At 39.6% G+C, this 16746-nt stretch overlaps 1 long non-coding RNA gene across 4 annotated transcripts in view; it reads right to left on the bottom strand.

Moving 5' to 3' along the window:
* Positions 1-16746, bottom strand: part of LOC113609905 (uncharacterized) — a 192534-nt gene that overhangs the window by 113773 nt on the left and 62015 nt on the right. The window contains exon 4 of one of the 4 annotated variants that reach the window (XR_003428861.1): positions 16218-16363. The exons of the other annotated variants lie outside the window; for them this stretch is intronic. This is a non-coding gene — a long non-coding RNA (uncharacterized LOC113609905). The remainder of the gene's footprint in view (positions 1-16217; positions 16364-16746) is intronic. 4 annotated transcript variants of the gene reach the window in all.

Raw genomic sequence — 16746 nt, forward strand, 5'->3', positions numbered from 1 at the left:
CCACAACTAGAGAAAGCCCTCGCACAGAAACGAAGATGCAACACAGCAAAAATAAATTAATTAATAAACTCCTACCCCCAACATCTTGTTTAAAAAAAAAAAAAGTTATGTGAATGTGACCCCTCTCTCACTCACTCTCTCTCGAAATATCTTATTTTACAAATTGAATGCCTTTTCTATCCTAACTAGGCACTTATCCTGCACTGTGGCTTAACTTTTCTAGTTTGAGGTGTGACAGCAAAACTAGCACTAATTTCTTTTTCCTTCTTCACAATTTCAAAGATAGAAGATTCATTCTTACGGTAGATCTTAGCAAACTCAGCATAAGGTGTTTTTCTTTCTTTTCTTTTTAAGTCAACAACTTTCAACTTTTCGCTTATAGGAAACACTTAATGGCTTCTCTTTGGCGAATATGAATTGCCAACATCACTACTCTTGCACATTAGGGCCTTTATCACATAAAATAAAGGTGACTTGAGCACAGGCACTGTGATGCTGCAACAGTCGACCTGATAACCCAGATGGCTAATAAATGACTACTGGGTGGGATACACTGGACAAAGGGATGATTCATGTCCCAAGTGGGACAAAACAAGATAGTGAGAGATTTCATCACACTACTCAGAACAGTGCACAAATTAAAACTTAGGCATTGTTTATTTCTGCAATTTTCCATTTAATATTTTTGTACTGCAGTTGGCCGAGGGTAACCAAAATTTTGGAAAGTGAAACCACAACTGTACTTATATTGACCCAAAAGGATGTCTACAACATACTTACAGAGTAATATGCCTTTTATATAGATAGTTACTTTACTGGCTATAGTAGCTTTTTTTTTTTATGCTAGCTATAGTACCTTAAGGAACTGGCTTAAAGTGTGGGATATGGGAGGACTCATCAAATACATTTTGAACAAATGAATTAATGAAATGAATTGACTACAATAGCTTCTATATAGTTGCACTTGCTTCCTCCAGGCTTTCAATCGTCCAAACTATCCTCTTCCATTCATTCATTCATCCATTTATTAATATGTTCATGCAATCAATGCCATAAGAGTGATCTAACATGCAAATCTGATGACATTTTCCTGCCCAAAAATCTTTAATGGCTCCCTATTACCTCCAGGATACATCCTAGCAACTGTAATAGGGCACTTAACACTTTTTATCATCTGATCTCAGCAAATCAAAGCAGACATACCTCTTGCAATTGCCCCCTGCCCATTTCCTCATGCCCTCCCCATGACTTCAGTATTACCAACACAAATTACTTCTAATTCACTAAATGTACTAATACCATATCCCTTCATTTTTTCTGATGAGTAATCTGTTGCCACTCTTACCTTTGTTCTTCTATATTTAACATGTCTTTTTTCTCTGTCTGTTTTTAAGATTTTGTCTTTATCATTGGTTTGAGCAATTTGATTATTATGTGCCTTCATGTAGCTTTCTTCATATTTCTTGTGCTCAGATTTCATTTAAAGTTTGTTTTTGTTTTTTTTTTTTTTCCATACGCGGGCCTCTCACTGTTGTGGCCTCTCCCGTTGCGGAGCACACGCTCTGTTCGCGCAGGCTCAGTGGCCATGGCTCACAGGCCCAGCCGCTCCGCGGCATGTGGGATCCTCCTGGACCGGAGCACGAACCTGTGTCCCCTGCATCGGCAGGCGGACTCTCAACTACTGCGTAACCAGGGAAGCCTCATTTAAAGTTTTTATTAAATTTGGAAAATTTTCAGCAATTATGTCTTCAAATATTTTTGTCCCCATCCCCAATCCTTTCTCTCCTATGAGACTCCAATTCCATGTATATTAGCTACTTGAAGTTCTCCCACAGCTACTGATGCTCTTTTCATTTAAAACAATTTTTTCTCTCTGGTTTCATTTTGGATAGTTTCTATTTCAGTGTCTTCAAGTTACTTATCTTTTTTTCTTATGTATAATCTCCCATTAAATACATTGTGGTTTTTATCTCAAGCCTTATAGTTTTCATCTCTAGAAGCTCAATTTGGGTCTTTCTTATATCTTCTATTTCTCTACTTAACTGTTTGAACATATGGAATAGCCATAACTGTTTAAATGTACTTGTTTGCTAATTCTGACAGCTCTGTCAGTTCCAGGTTGGTTTTGATTGATTAACTATTTTCCTCCTTATAGATCACGTTTTCCTGCTTCTTTGTATGACTTGTAATCTTTGTTTGAATGACAGACATTGTGAATTTTAACTTGCTGGGTACTGAGTATTTTTGTACTCGTATAAATATTCAAGAAGTATGCCTGGGATGCAGTTAGTTACTCAGAAACAGTTTGATCTTTATTGGGTCTTGCTTTTATGATTTGTTATGCAGGTCCCAAATGGTACTCCCATCTAGGATTAATTAATCCCTGCTACTGAGTTTTCAACACCATTGCCCATAAACTATAAATTTTTCCAGTCTGGCTTATGGGAATAAACAATATTCCTGGAACTGTGTTAGTGCCAGGGACTGTTTTCTAATCCTTTTGAATTGTTTCCCCCTCTAACTCCCTTGAGTAGTTTTCTTACACACATGCACTGATAAGTAATCTCTTGATTATTCAAAGAAAAGCTTTTGAAACTCTCCAGGGTTCTCCCTCTGTGCAGCTAACTCCTCTTTGTTACTTTTTCAAACTCTAGCTATCTTGGTTTCCCCAGACTCATATTTCCATCTCCTCAACTTAGGAAGTCTGCCAATCTCCACCTGGGTTCCCCCTCTGTTATGTTTTTAATACTCACCTTTATTAATTTTGTCCTTAATGCACACTGAAGTTTTTGGATCAGAGACAGATTTCTCATTATACTCACGGCCAGATCAAGAGAGTAATATTGCAGTGTCACTCCCCCATATCTCCAAAGTAACATGATGAGAACCAGATATAAAAATTTGTCCTATATGGATGGCAAGCGCACCCCACAGGTGAGGAACACAGGAAAATAAGTTGCCTGTTCTTGTATACAGGAGAAAGAGGCAGCTGCCTCCCCTCCCACATCTGAGAGTCTCCTACGAAATGTCTTGCTCTAACCTTTTGGAATGTAAATAAATCCCTCCAGGGAAAAAAGAATTCCTATGTCTCCAGATTTACAACTCAGAGATGTTTCCAAGTTCCAGGTTTCATCCCCTCTTGAAATGTAAACACACATCTCTGGCATTAGGTAAATCTCTCTGGAGATCTCACTCTCTATACAGTTTTAAATTAACTTCTAAGACTAGCTCTCACATCACACTCCAAGTTTCAGTAAAATTTGTTCAGAAATCCCTAACTGTGTAGAAACGTAAACATATTTTCTCTGTAATCCCACATTCTCCCTATGCCATGACCTGGAAACTCTTAAAACAGTTAAGCTGAAACAATTGTATGATTTGTTCGTTTCCCATCTCTCAGGGATCACTATCCTTTGTTGCATGATGTTCTGTGTCTTGAAAACTGTTGTTCTATATATTTTCTCTAGTTTTATTGGTTGGTCCAGGTGGGAGAGTCAATCTAGTTTCTGTTATTCCATCTTGGAAGGGAGTAAAAGTCCCATGCTGCTTTATGGATCCTTGACTTTGCACTTGCTCTTGCCTCTGTTTAGTATACACTCCGCCACCAAAAACAACCCCATTCTTACCATCCACCTGTCAAATTTTACATCTTTCAAGTCTCAGTTCAGGGCACTCACTTATATGTAAGTTTTTCTTGACTCTCTCATGCATGTTTGGGTGCCTATAGTGGGCATGGTTGGTTCCTGCAAATACGCATCCTGTCCCCACTTCTAATATAAACTTCATTCTAACATAACCCTTCTCCATGCATCCATGTACTTCAAAAGAGGCTAATCTCATCCCTGCTCCAGATTTTAAGGGTAATTTCATTCTTCTTGGCAGTGATTTGTATCGGATAGGCACATAACCCATGTCTGGCCAGTGAGATGAGAGAAGTTGGCTAGTGAACTTCCAGAAAAAGTTTCTTTGCTCCTAAAAAGACATACAGAAAGAAATGGGTTTGGTTTTTTCTTCTTCTACACATTATCATGTTTGGATGTGCTTGGATATTGTGTCTCCTTACTAACAGTCTGAGAATGAAGCCAACACTGTTAGAACAGAAAGGTGGAAAGAATCTGGGTCCTTGATGGCATCCTTGGGCAGGAGAGTGTCTCAACGTAGTGATGTGCAATAATAAATTTTCAAAGTACTTGACAATTTGAGTTGAGTTTCTATTTCTTTCAGACAAAAGCATCCTCACCAATGAACTGCCTTTATCCCCGAGCTCCTGTATCATCTTATATGTGTCTGGTTTTCAGTTGTTGTTGGTTGCACATTTATCTTCCCTCTAGACTCCAAAGCTCTTTGAGAGCCAAGAGAACGCAGTGCATCTTATCTCTTTAGAACCAGGGCCTGATAGGGATGCAAGGCATGCTGAATGAATGATTGTTCATGTGTCAGTCTCCTCAAAATGTTGTAAGATTTCTATCAATGCTAATACATTTATATAATAGTATATAAGAATATTTATTAAAAACTTCACTGTATGCCAACCATGCATAATCTCATGCAATCTTCCCAACAACCCTCCGGAATAGATACAATCACAGTGTTGCATTCATTTTATAGTAGGATAATGAAGGTTGGGAGAGTTCACTAACTTGCCCAATCCTATACAGCTAGGAAGTGATGGAACCTGGACTAGTACCTGTCAGGAGCTCAGCAAAGCTATCGGGTATCAAAGTGGCCAATTAAACCAACAAGCAAAAAAGGAAGTAGCAGTGAACCTTTAATCACTCACTACCACAGTACAAGAGGCTCAAACAAGAGAAAGCACCAAGTGCCCCCTATTCCTTTTCTCCCTTTGAAATGGCACACTTGTCAAGAGTCAGGTGAACTCATGAAGATGGGGTTGCCTCACAGTTGAGAGGCCCCAAACAAAAGGCTCCTGCAGTTTTATGGACCCTGGGGCCAGGGCAGAGGTGGGAAGAGCTAGGAGTATGGAAGTACTGAGTCAGAGTGGGGAAAAGTGTCTTCAAGGTTTCCCCCTCCTCCTACCCCCACCCATAAGGAGGCCTTGGCAAAGGCATCTGAAGAAGATCTCAGACCGAGTCCCAAAATAAAGAAACCTAGGACTGGAGGTGCCTGGGCCAGGAATGCACAGATGCAAAGAGCATGACCAGCCAGAGGGGTGAGTCTTTGACTGCATCTCCCTTCAGTGAAACTGTTTTGCACGGCTATGCACACGTGAGACCTGTCAGGTAGAACCTTTGTAATTGCCTTGTGGTTGGGAAGAAAAAAACACACATTGATTTTTTTTGGCCAGGAGCTGGATTCCTCAGGACCCAAGTCTCTTAACCACTAGATCCTTTATTTGATTAAATGACCTTATTTTATTAATTTCTATCTCCCAGCAAAGTCTAGCACTGGACTTTGGTCCATGATACACATAATAAAGGTGAATTGAATTGAACTGAGTTATAGAGAGTAGAGACAGGGATAGTTGCTGACATTCAAACACTAGCCAGAGATTCTGCCATGGTTTAACTGTATTTCTCCTTAAAGGAATAAACTGATACTTCAGAAGCATAACCCATTAGTTCTGGGAAGATATTTTCAGGATCCTGCTAATGAGAGCTCCTCAATAAATTCCCAAATTCTTCATATAGTTCATATTATGCTCAAATAGTCCACTTATTCCCCTTTTTACCTTGTCATTAAACTCATAAGTATTTCAACAACTATCATAAAATTCCAGATTCTTTTCCTTTTTCAACACAAAGCAAGATATCTAGACACTTAATAAATATTAATTAGTGAAGATGATGAAGGTCAACTTGATATGTTTTTCCCCTAATTGCTTTTGAAGACCCTTAGCATCATTTAGCATTTGATTTGAAAGCTTTGGAAGAGCACATTTCAAATCTATATATTGTTAATTAACATTGCTAGGTATTGCCATCTTTCTTTGTTCAAAAGGCTGTGCTGTCATTAATTACATATTCAGAGTGATGGGAATAGATTTAATTTATTCTAAAAATCCTAATTCATTAAACCATTTCTGTACTGCTGAAATCGAGAGATGGCAGAACTGCATTCTGTTCTGGGGTCATTCTTCTTTCTTCTCCCTCCTTCAGTTGGGATAGTGAAGCAGAGTGATACAAATCAGTTTGCAATGCCAAAGGTAGAAGATATACCTTTTATAGCTATAGAACAACAACAACAACAACAACATGAAACTCTATCCATTAGTGTCTGGTTTCTCATTCTCCACATATTAGCACATCCCTAAAGAGAGAAACCCAGAGAAGGTGTTAACTGAGAACACAAAGTGAATTTACACATGCATTTTTTAAAAGAAACCTGTCCTTTATAGAAGTTAAATGCTCTCTGGGACTTGTCAACTTTCCAGAACTTCCCCTTGACCAGGGCTGTCTGACATTTTTCCCACCTCTACTCCCTCTTTCAACGTGAACCAGCCCACCGCACACACACACACACACACACACACACACACACACACACACCCCTCACTATCTTTAAGTCTTTAAGTAGCCAGATTCTCCAGTGTGTGGAAATGACACCTTAAGAACCTGTTAAGATCACCTGAACCCTAGAGGGAATCAACAGCCGATTAGATGATACAGAAGAATAGGTCAGCAATTTGGAAGATAAAATAGTGGAAATCACCCAAGCAATGCCTATCAATAATCATTTTTAATGTAAATAAACTAAATGCTACAATCAAAAGACAGAGTGGCTAAAGGAAAAAAAAAAAATGAGACCCATCTATATGCTGCCTACAAAAGACTCATGTCAGATCTAAAGACACACGCAGATTGAAAGTGAACTGATGGAAAAAATTCCATACAAATATAAACAAAAAACATATAGCCGGGGGTAGCAATACGCATATCAAACAAAGTTGTCCTAACCTGTTCAGGTCACCAGAGTAAACGTGTTACAATTACTGAACAGCCATCCTCCCTAGCATAGCATTCTCACTCTACACTTTCCAAATGTTAGACAATAATTCCAAGAGACACCTAATTTAGCCCTGGGTTTCTAGCTCCACTTGAGTTTTTATTTTTATTTGTTTTTAAGCTCTCATTTTTTTTTATGAGATAGATTTTGGGGGGGGGGGTGCTGTGCCAAGTCTTAGTTGTGGTACGTGGGATCTTAATTGTGGCATGCAGGATCTAGTTCCCTGACCAGGGATCTAATCCAGGCCCCTGTATTGGGAGTGTGGAGTCTTAACCGCTGGACCACCAGGGAAGTCCCCACCTGAGTTTTCAAACTTTCAGGTTCAGTTTACTTAACAGATACTTAAAGTAATATTTTACAAAGCAAGTTTCTAGTTTCTCCTCCAATCAGGCTTCTTCACCAGTTAAAGTTATTGTCCTCATTGGGGCCCCTCTTCTCCCTTGTCTGCCCTCCTTTTCCACCATACACCACCCCTTCCTCTCCAAATATTTTGTCTTCTAAGGCATTATGGGTCATAGCCTTGTTATCTTGTGATCACATAAAAAAGATAAAAATAGAGGGCAGAGGACATAGAGTAACTGATGCAGCCACTGGCATCTCCCTTTTAATTTGGAAAGGACATGCACCCTGGCACCAGGGTTGGGGTGATATTTTGAACTATGAGAAGAGGGGAGATGGAAAGTTCAAGGGAATAGTGTCTTTTGGTACATAAAGGAGACCTTACTAGAATTGCTCCAAGAATGGAGTCTATGATTTTCTTTTTATTAAATTAGTTGACTGACTAAAGCAAATCACAAATTCCAAAGTGATTCAAATGAAGGAAATATATAAGATTAGCACTGGAAGTTTGCATTTAATTTGGGCATAAACTTCTGATCTTAAACAATCAAAACTAACTCCTTTGATATGCAAAATAGCTCAAAACTATCCTCCTCTGCTGTTCTCTTTCTGGGCAGGAGTTTGCACATATTAGAGCCACTTTAGATGATAAAGAACATCCCTTCATATTTCAAAATATCAATGAAAAAGGAGTCCAAAAACCTGGGCTCTAATTTGCAGTCCCCTTGAATCTGGTGACGTGGATAACCAGCTTTTCTCATTTGCAAAATGAAGATAAGGGTATCTTTATTCACAGAGGTGGTGTATGTAGCCCTTTGTAACCTCTAAAAGGTTATTACATAAATATAAGGGACGATTAGTATGATGATCCAGGCACATTTCCAAAACACTATCACCACTGTCAAAAAGTTGGGAACTATGTGTTGGTGAGCCAGAGTCAAAGTCACTGGCCTAAGGAAGGAAGATATTTTCTGCATATAACACACGGGTGTTGCCACCCTGAAAACATAGTCAAGTAAAAAGACTCTGCCAAGAACTGAGACTTGCCCTCATCATTGCTCTGGAAGGTGTAAGTCCTGGCAGCATTCACTGCCTGAATCTTCTAAGCAAAAGAATCATTTTGACCAGAAACACAACGGAAATAGATTTTTTTCACATATATAATAACTACACTAACACCTAACATTTATGAAATACTTGCTATGTGCCAGGGGCTGTTCCAAGCACTTCACTAGTTTTATCTAATTTAATTCTCCCTGCAAAGTAGGTGCTATTATCATGATTTGCTTCATTTTACAGATGAGACTTTTAAAAGCTAAGTAACTTGCCCCAAGTAATACAGAGATTTGAACTAACACTCTTAGCCACTTCTTTACTCTCCCTTCTTTTAAGATCCTGAAAAGATTTCATCTTTTCAGAGAAATGTGGAAAGTCTGAACCCCTCCCCAGGATTCCTGTAAAATCCCAGGGGTGGGATAGGGCAGGGGGTGCAAGCGGCATTTCTCCGCTCAAGGTTCCCTCCGGCTCTTATCTTCTGCTCATGATCTCCCTGTCTGGGACTATATCAACCCAGAAGTGGACTCAGGCTGCCCATAATTTCCACCCAAAGATTTGAAGGTTTCCAGAGATACAATTTGCAGTACAGCCCAGTAGTGGAAACAACTTGCAATTTAGTTTTAAACAATTCTGTTTCCATGAGTCCCTGGGCAGTTTCCACAGCTTGGGCTCTTGCCTCCTCCCCTGTTGCTCAGCCCTCCTCTCTCCATCTCCGCCCCCCCCTTGTCTCATCCTCAAATTCCTGCCCAATCCTGCTGTCTTCTTTGTTTCGTTAGTTCCTTCCATCCCATACTCACAGGATCTTACTTTGCCCCCAAGTAATTTATCAAGGTATTTTTCTACCGCGGAGCAACTAAGCCGGTGCACCACAACTACTGGGCCTGCGCTCTACAGCCAACGAGCCACAACTACTGAGCCCACGAGCCACAACTACTGAGCCCGCGAGCCACAACTATTGAAGCCCATGTGCGTAGAGCCTGTGCTCCGCAACAAGAGAAGCCACCACAATGAGAAGCCCGCGCACTGCAACAAAGAGTAGCCCCCGCTCACTGAAACTAGAGAAAGCCTGCACGCAGCAACAAAGACGCAACACAGCCAAAAATAAATAATTAATTAAAAGCTCTAAGATATATATATCTTTTTCCTAATCAAAGATAGTTCCCTCCATATGAGAAATGACAATGCTAGCGCTGAAGATGAGGATATTTTCACGGTGGTATATATCCATTTAGTAAATGTTTACTCATAGGAAGTAAAAAGATGGGGTGGTAATACATAAAACCAGAGCCATCTTTGATATCTCCAACTCTTGTACTGCTAAACCACCAAAGAATAATTAATAGAGGAAATCATAAACTCAGAGTCACTGTAATTATGATGATCACATTTGTATAGCTCATTTTAATCTATTATAAACTGATAACAGGAGGAGTACTTTTACACCAAAACATCAAAATAATCTGTCATTAGGAGAGAAAACAACCTGGTGACATGACAACGTGTCGTGTTTTGGAAAAACTACCTTCTTCACCCAAATATTGTGGTAGTTCCTAAGGCTCATAAGATATCCAGCTCAAAGCTAATTCGCTCCAGCTGTCAAGACCGTCAGGCCACACTATCAGCAGCATTGCTGGGTTGTCGATATTTGCTTTACCTTTTCTAACAAAATCAATTGATCGCTCCCACTTTGTTAATGAGTTCACAAAATTATAATTTAATCACGAGCATAGTGGTAAATTAACTCTGTCTTCTTTTTTACTTACCCACTGCGATCACTTTTTCATCCATTCTTTCATTAGTTTAGTCATCAAATATTTATGAAGAGCTTTCTACAGGTAAAGCTTCAGAGATGCAAGTAAGTAGCATGACAGTAAGCTAGTGTGGAAGTCAAGGTTTACAAATATTTTTAACAGAGGATTATAAACATTATCATTTATTCATTGAACCCATGTTTTGAGGATCACCAACAGTTCCAGGCATCTACATTATATTAGTTCATTTAACCTGGAGGGGAGTATTATTACACTCGTCTTATAGACGTAACTAATGATCAAAGAGGTCAAGCAACTTACCCACAGACATGGGTAAATAAGGGGCAGAGCCCACATCTGAATCCGGGTCTTTGTGACCCCAAGTACTGTGGAAATAAATAGGAGGAGGTTGCTAACTAACTCTGGGCGAGCAGTGAAGACATTCCAGAGGAGCCACTGCTTAACCTGATCTATAAGGAGTCCACCATCTAATAAGGAAAGGGCATGGCATTTACAGTGAAAAAAGTCATATAGACAAAGGCATGATTATGTTGAGCCCTGGCCCTGATTTGATCTTACCAGTACACTGCAGTGGGACACCTCTAATGCTTCCCAGAGTAGACAAGATGCTCCTTGAGCACAGGGCTCATGCTCTATTTATTTGGTAGTCCTCCCAGAGCCCAGCACAGTCTTACAGAGATGGTGCTTGATTGTTGTTTAAAGAAGTGAGTTAGAGAGTGTGAAGTGATATTTCACTTGCATAATACAGTAAAATTTTTCTTGGGAAATGGCTCTAGTTGACATTCAGTCATTTCCATCCCCAACACCAATGTTAATACCTTTTCTCCCAGGTCTTTGTTAAATCACAATGACACCTACTTAGCAAATAGGAGACACATTCCAATTTTTTTAATCTGTGCCTAGCAGAACATACCATCAGAGTTTACCTTTTTAAAAGTTATTTTGTACTACTTCTTTTTGCAAAACATGCAGTTTTATTACATAAAAAATGGAAAAATAATAGTGTTGGTAAAAAAAAAACAATGTGGAATGAGATGGAAGGAAGGAAGGAGGGGAGGGGAGGGAGAGAGAAAGAGAAAGGAAGGAAAAAAGGGAGGGAGGGAGAAAGGGGAAAATACAACTTCTGCTATTAAATTTTTACTCCAGGGCATCTTATAGTGTTTATTTCCTAAAAGGTTCCCAGGTTGTTCTTAGAGTGCTGAGTTAATTCTCTTATCTATCTCCTTTTGAGAGATAATTGCTGGTGTATAATCTTAGCAACATGACTATACCTTTTTGTTATGAGCCAGCAGCCATGAGACTTGGCGCGTGATTCAGTCATGATAGAAATAGCTTTGAGCAGACAGCCTGCCTAAGATAGTATATGCAGGTCTACCACATCACCCTTTGTTAATCATTAATCATGGTATTACACCTCTGTAAAAATAGCAACAGTGGCTCGCATTACTTATCCAGTTTACTTTGAAGGCAGCTGTACCTCTGTTATCACTTCACAGTAACTCCATGAGGTCTTTCCCAACTGATGCGGCCAAGGTTCAGGCAAGTAAGCAAGAGCCTCAGGGGGACCAAGCTCCAGGCCTAAACCCAAGTCTCCTGATTCCTGGCCTAAACTTCTTTCCATTCATTCAATCTCCTTCCCCAAGAAGAAAAAATTACCTTAAGGAATTATATTTCAGTTTTTCTCTTTGTCTCTTTCTCTTTCCATTTCTCTGTTTCTTTTACACACACACACACACACACACACACACACATTTTGTCTTGCTTTGCACCCTATTCATGTGGCATTAGGTGGTCTCATTATCATTATGATAATTGTTTCTAAAGAGGGTGCTGAGGTTCAGAGGTGTCTCACAAAGCTCATCTCAGCACTCTGCCTGCCTTCAAGCTCCTATTATTAGTTGTTATGGTCAGTGGAGTCTACAATTTCATTTCAGACGTGAATTAGCTTTTACTATGCCTTCTTGGCACTAGTCACACTTTTATCATACATTTGATTAGATTTGGGTTTAGATTCCACCTCCACACCCCCAAAATGAAAAGCACTGCTCTGAGAAGTTTCTGGCCTAGAAACTACCCAACACAATCCCAACCACAGGACCATGGAATGGAAAGGATTATTTTATTATACATGTAAGTTCTCTTGGTATTAAGACTGTATGTAGGCTTTTTTCAGCCAGTTGAACTAGTTGGGAATTTTTTTATTCCTTCCTCATATATGTTTTGAAAACATCTTAGAATCTCTCCTCTCCTCTGGCTATACTGAGGTGGTGGAAGATAAGGAACCCACATGCTGTCTGCAGCCCTTACATTAATCATGTGTGGGAGAGGGTTGGGAGGCACAGAGGTGGGAATAGAGGCAAGAAGGGCATACGTGACAACAGGGCATGGGTCGTTAAGCAGCAGCTGGTGGCCAGTTTGCACAGCTCGACACCTCAAAGGAGACAAGTAATATATGCCTCCTAAAGTGAACCTCCAATCGTCTGAGAGCAAATATCTAACTGGTTAAAGCTGATGGGAAAACGCTACAGGCTGGAGGCACTCCTACCAAGATCTGACTTGAGACAGGGCTCAGGGCCACCTTCTTCCCTACATACAGCTCCTCCCTATTATTTGTTTTCACAGTTCCACCCAAAGGGTAGCTAGCTTTCCTGTAATATCTCAAGTCCACTATGGTAACTCAAAGTCCCACAAGTTCTTTTGTTTCGACAAAGAGTTATATAGAATCTACTATGTGCCAAGCATGGTCTCAGGCACTGGGAATCAATAAGGCACAAACCCTGCCCTTGGGAGCTCTCAATCCAACAGGGGAGACAGCAATGTAACATTTATAATCAGGGAGATGCTCAAAATATATAACTAACTTCATACTATGGACACCAGCCAGTCAGAGGGATGTTGGCCAGTGCACCTGGGCATCCTGGCTGCAGGCCAGCTCTGCCTCTACTACCATGTGATAAGAACGGTAACCGAGGTCTCTAGAAGATGCTATGCAAGCTCAGAAAAAGCTCAAGCTACGACATGGTCATAATTCTGTCCCTTCAAGAAGGATGGTTTTAGAACAGTAAGGTGAATAATAATAAAGTTCCAGTAAGTCCCCTACATACGAACGGGTTCCATTCTGAGAGCAAGTTCGTAAGTCCAATTTGTTTGTAAGTCTAACAAAGTTAGCCTAGGTATCCAACTAACACAATTGACTATATAGTACTGTACTGTAATAGGTTTATAATGCTTTTCACAGAAATAATATATAAAAAACAAACAAACAAAAAGTAAACACATTTAATCTTACAGTACAGTACCTTGAAAAGAACAGTAGTGCAGTACGACAGCTGGCATACAGCAGCTGGCATCGAGTGAACAGGCAAGAAGAGTTACTGACCGGAGGAGGGAGAGGAGGTGGGAGACAGGAGAGCTGAAGGATTGTCAGCAATAGGAGATGGAGGGCAAACTGCAATTTCATTCACACCTGACGTTGCATCTTTGAAAGTTGGCAACTTGAAGGTTTGTATGTAGGGGACTTACTGTAATGACAAAATTTCCATATTTAGTACCTACCGTGGGCCAGCTCTATACTAAGAACTTTCCAAGAGCTATTTTATTTGATCCTCACAATATTCCCTTTTAACAAATGAGGAAACTGGGACGTAGATCAGGTGAATTACCAAGATCACACAGGTTTTTAACAGGGTTTGCACACAGTTTAAACCCTAACAATCTGACTCCAGAACTGGCACTTATACCTGAAATTTGACGTTTTGATTCTTCTGGAAAAAGGAGGTAAGAATGGGTTTCTCACCATTTCCTTACTGCAAGAGTGAACTGACAGTATTTTAGGTAGAGATAGATTGGCGAAGTTCTTATTCAAAAAGTCAAACCCTTGGGGCTTCCCTGGTGGCGCAGTGGTTGAGAGTCCGCCTGCTGATGCAGGGGACACAGGTTCGTGCCCATGTCCGGGAAGATCCCACATGCCGCGGAGCGGCTGGGCCCGTGAGCCATGGCCGCTGAGCCTGCGCGTCCGGAGCCTGTGCTCCGCAACGGGAGAGGCCACAACAGTGAGACGCCCGCGTACCGCAAAAAAAAAAAAGTCAAACCCAGGTAACTTAAGTAAAGGCAAATACAACATAGGAAAAATCTAACAGTCACTTTTCTTAAGAGCCCTTTAGAATGAAGGACAGGCAGATACAGCCATCAGGCAAGCATTGTTTTCTAATCTAAAGAGTCGATCTGATTTACATATACAATCACATAATTTTCTCCTGGAGGCCTTTACAACCAAGGGTGAGGAAATGGCTATGATGTCAGCCCAGGAGAACTATAGCTTCACTTGAAGGCAAAATAGCACAATTAAAAAAAAATTATTTTCCACATGAATTTCTAAAATATACTTCTCATACTGAAGCCTCTAAGTAATAAGAGAAGGGTGAAAATGTCATCAACAGAACAAATTTTTCATGGTGACCTTCCAAGTGTCCTAAGTTCTCAGGATCACAGGCCACAGGAAATTCATATCTGTGGATTTAATAATAACATCAAAGGATCAAACAGCCTCCCCCATTCTCTTCTGTCAAAATGCAAAGAAAAAGTAAATCCCAAATGTTGAGGTTAAGGATTTCATTGAGGGAAAACCTACTGCTCTAAAGACAAAAAGAAGAAGGAGAAGGAGAAGAAGAAGAATTACCCAGCATAGCCAACACAATGCCGAAGAAGAACAAAGTTGAAGGGTTGACACTACTCTATCTGACCTTTATGCTAGGGGAGATCCAGATGTTTTCAGCCAAGAACCTTGCTTGAAACAGTGATCTTATTCAGTCCTATGGCTGAAATCATGTCTGTGTTGGTGACTCCAAAGTTGATACCTCTCCCCTAAGTGCCAGACTCATATTTCCAACTGCTTATTCAGCATCTTCACTGGGATATCTCACTGACGTCTCCGACTTAACATGTCTAGATCAGAACTCTTAGTTTAATTCCCAAACTACTCTTCCCCATCTCAGAAAATGGCATCACTAATCACCTTGGTGTCTAGTTCCCAAACCTAGACATCATCCTTAAATTATCTCTTTCTCTCAAGCTCCACTTGTCATCAGTTGCTTCTCCTAAACATATGACAAATTTCTTTACTTCTTTCCATTTCTATTACTACTATTCTATTGGTAATAACTGTCTTTTGTATACAGTTTACTGCAAAAGCATCTTGCCTGGTGGCCTGACTTCTCTTGCCCTACATCAATCCATTCTACAAGATGATTTCTTTTGTATACATTTTTTCAAATTTTTATTTTGAACAATCTCAAATTCATAAAAAAAAAGTTGCAAGTGTAGTACGAAGAACTTTTCTTTTCTGAACCATTTTAGAGTAAGTATGATGCTTATCACCCCTGAATACTTTAAGGTAAATTTCTTACAAAATACTTCAATGTAAATACTTTAATGTATACTTTAAATACTTGAACGTAAATTTCTTACAAACAAGAGAATTAGCCTATATAATCAAAACACACCTATCAAAACCAGGAAATTAACACTGATACATTGCTGCCACCTAATCTACAGACCCCATTCAGGTTTCACCATTTTTCCCAGTAAGTCATTTATAGGAAAAGATCCAATCCAGAATTACGTGCTGCATTTATTTATTTATTTATTTTTAATTTTTTTTTTTTAGAAACTCATGCCTCACTTTATTCCATTTTCATTATAGTCTTGTAAAAAACTAAAACTGTGCAGTACTTATGCATGAATACCCTGTACCACTTCTAAGAAATGCAAAGCACAGATATGATCTCATTGCCTTTCATCAAAACCTCACAGAGTCCCTGTATGAAAGTGCTGTTCTCCCCAAGTCAGAGGTGTGTTACAAAGCTAAAAGTTACCAAACCTGTTCGTGGCCTGCCATTTATGTTGCATTTATTTTTCATGTCCCTTTAGTTTCTAACAATCAGGCATGATTCCTCAGTCTTTCTTTAATTTTCATGGCCTTGATACTTTTGAAGATTATATACCAGTTTTTGTTTTGCTTTATTTTTCAAAAAGTGTCCCTTTATACTTTGTCTGATGTTTCCACATGATTAGATTCAGATTACTCACCTTTGGCAGGAAAATCACAGAAATACTTTCCATCACGTCCTATCAAGTGCCCCATACTTTTGTCCTCATGCTGGTGATGTTCACTTAGATCATTTGATGCACGTTGTGTGCCAGGCTTTTCCACCCTGAGGTTATCCCCTTTCTCCCTGTAATTAATAAGCATTTTGTGGGGAGCTACTTTGAAACTACATAACTATCCTATTTTAATCAAACTTTCCATTGATATATATTTATTTACTTATTTATACCAGTGTGGACTGATGGATTCCTATTTTATTCAGTGGATTATAAATTTTGCTATCATTACTTGTTCCCAGTTGCTATCATAACTGTACCCCAGAGAGGGATTTATAACAGGTTTATTCTTGGTCTCCCTCCTGGGAATAGAAGCTGCCTGGAAGAGGAAATTTATGGCAATCCTCATTTCTCAGAAGGGTCCACTTTTAGTTAAATAAAGAAAGCTCCAAGAAGGCTTCTTTCTGCATCTGTTGAATCCCAAATATTTTCAGCTTAAAATAATCTATATACC

The sequence above is a fragment of the Aethalodelphis obliquidens genome, unplaced genomic scaffold, assembly GCF_003676395.1.
Source record: "Aethalodelphis obliquidens isolate GAN/ISIS:26980383/991018 unplaced genomic scaffold, ASM367639v1 scaffold59, whole genome shotgun sequence".
Taxonomy (NCBI): Eukaryota; Metazoa; Chordata; class Mammalia; order Artiodactyla; family Delphinidae; genus Aethalodelphis; species Aethalodelphis obliquidens.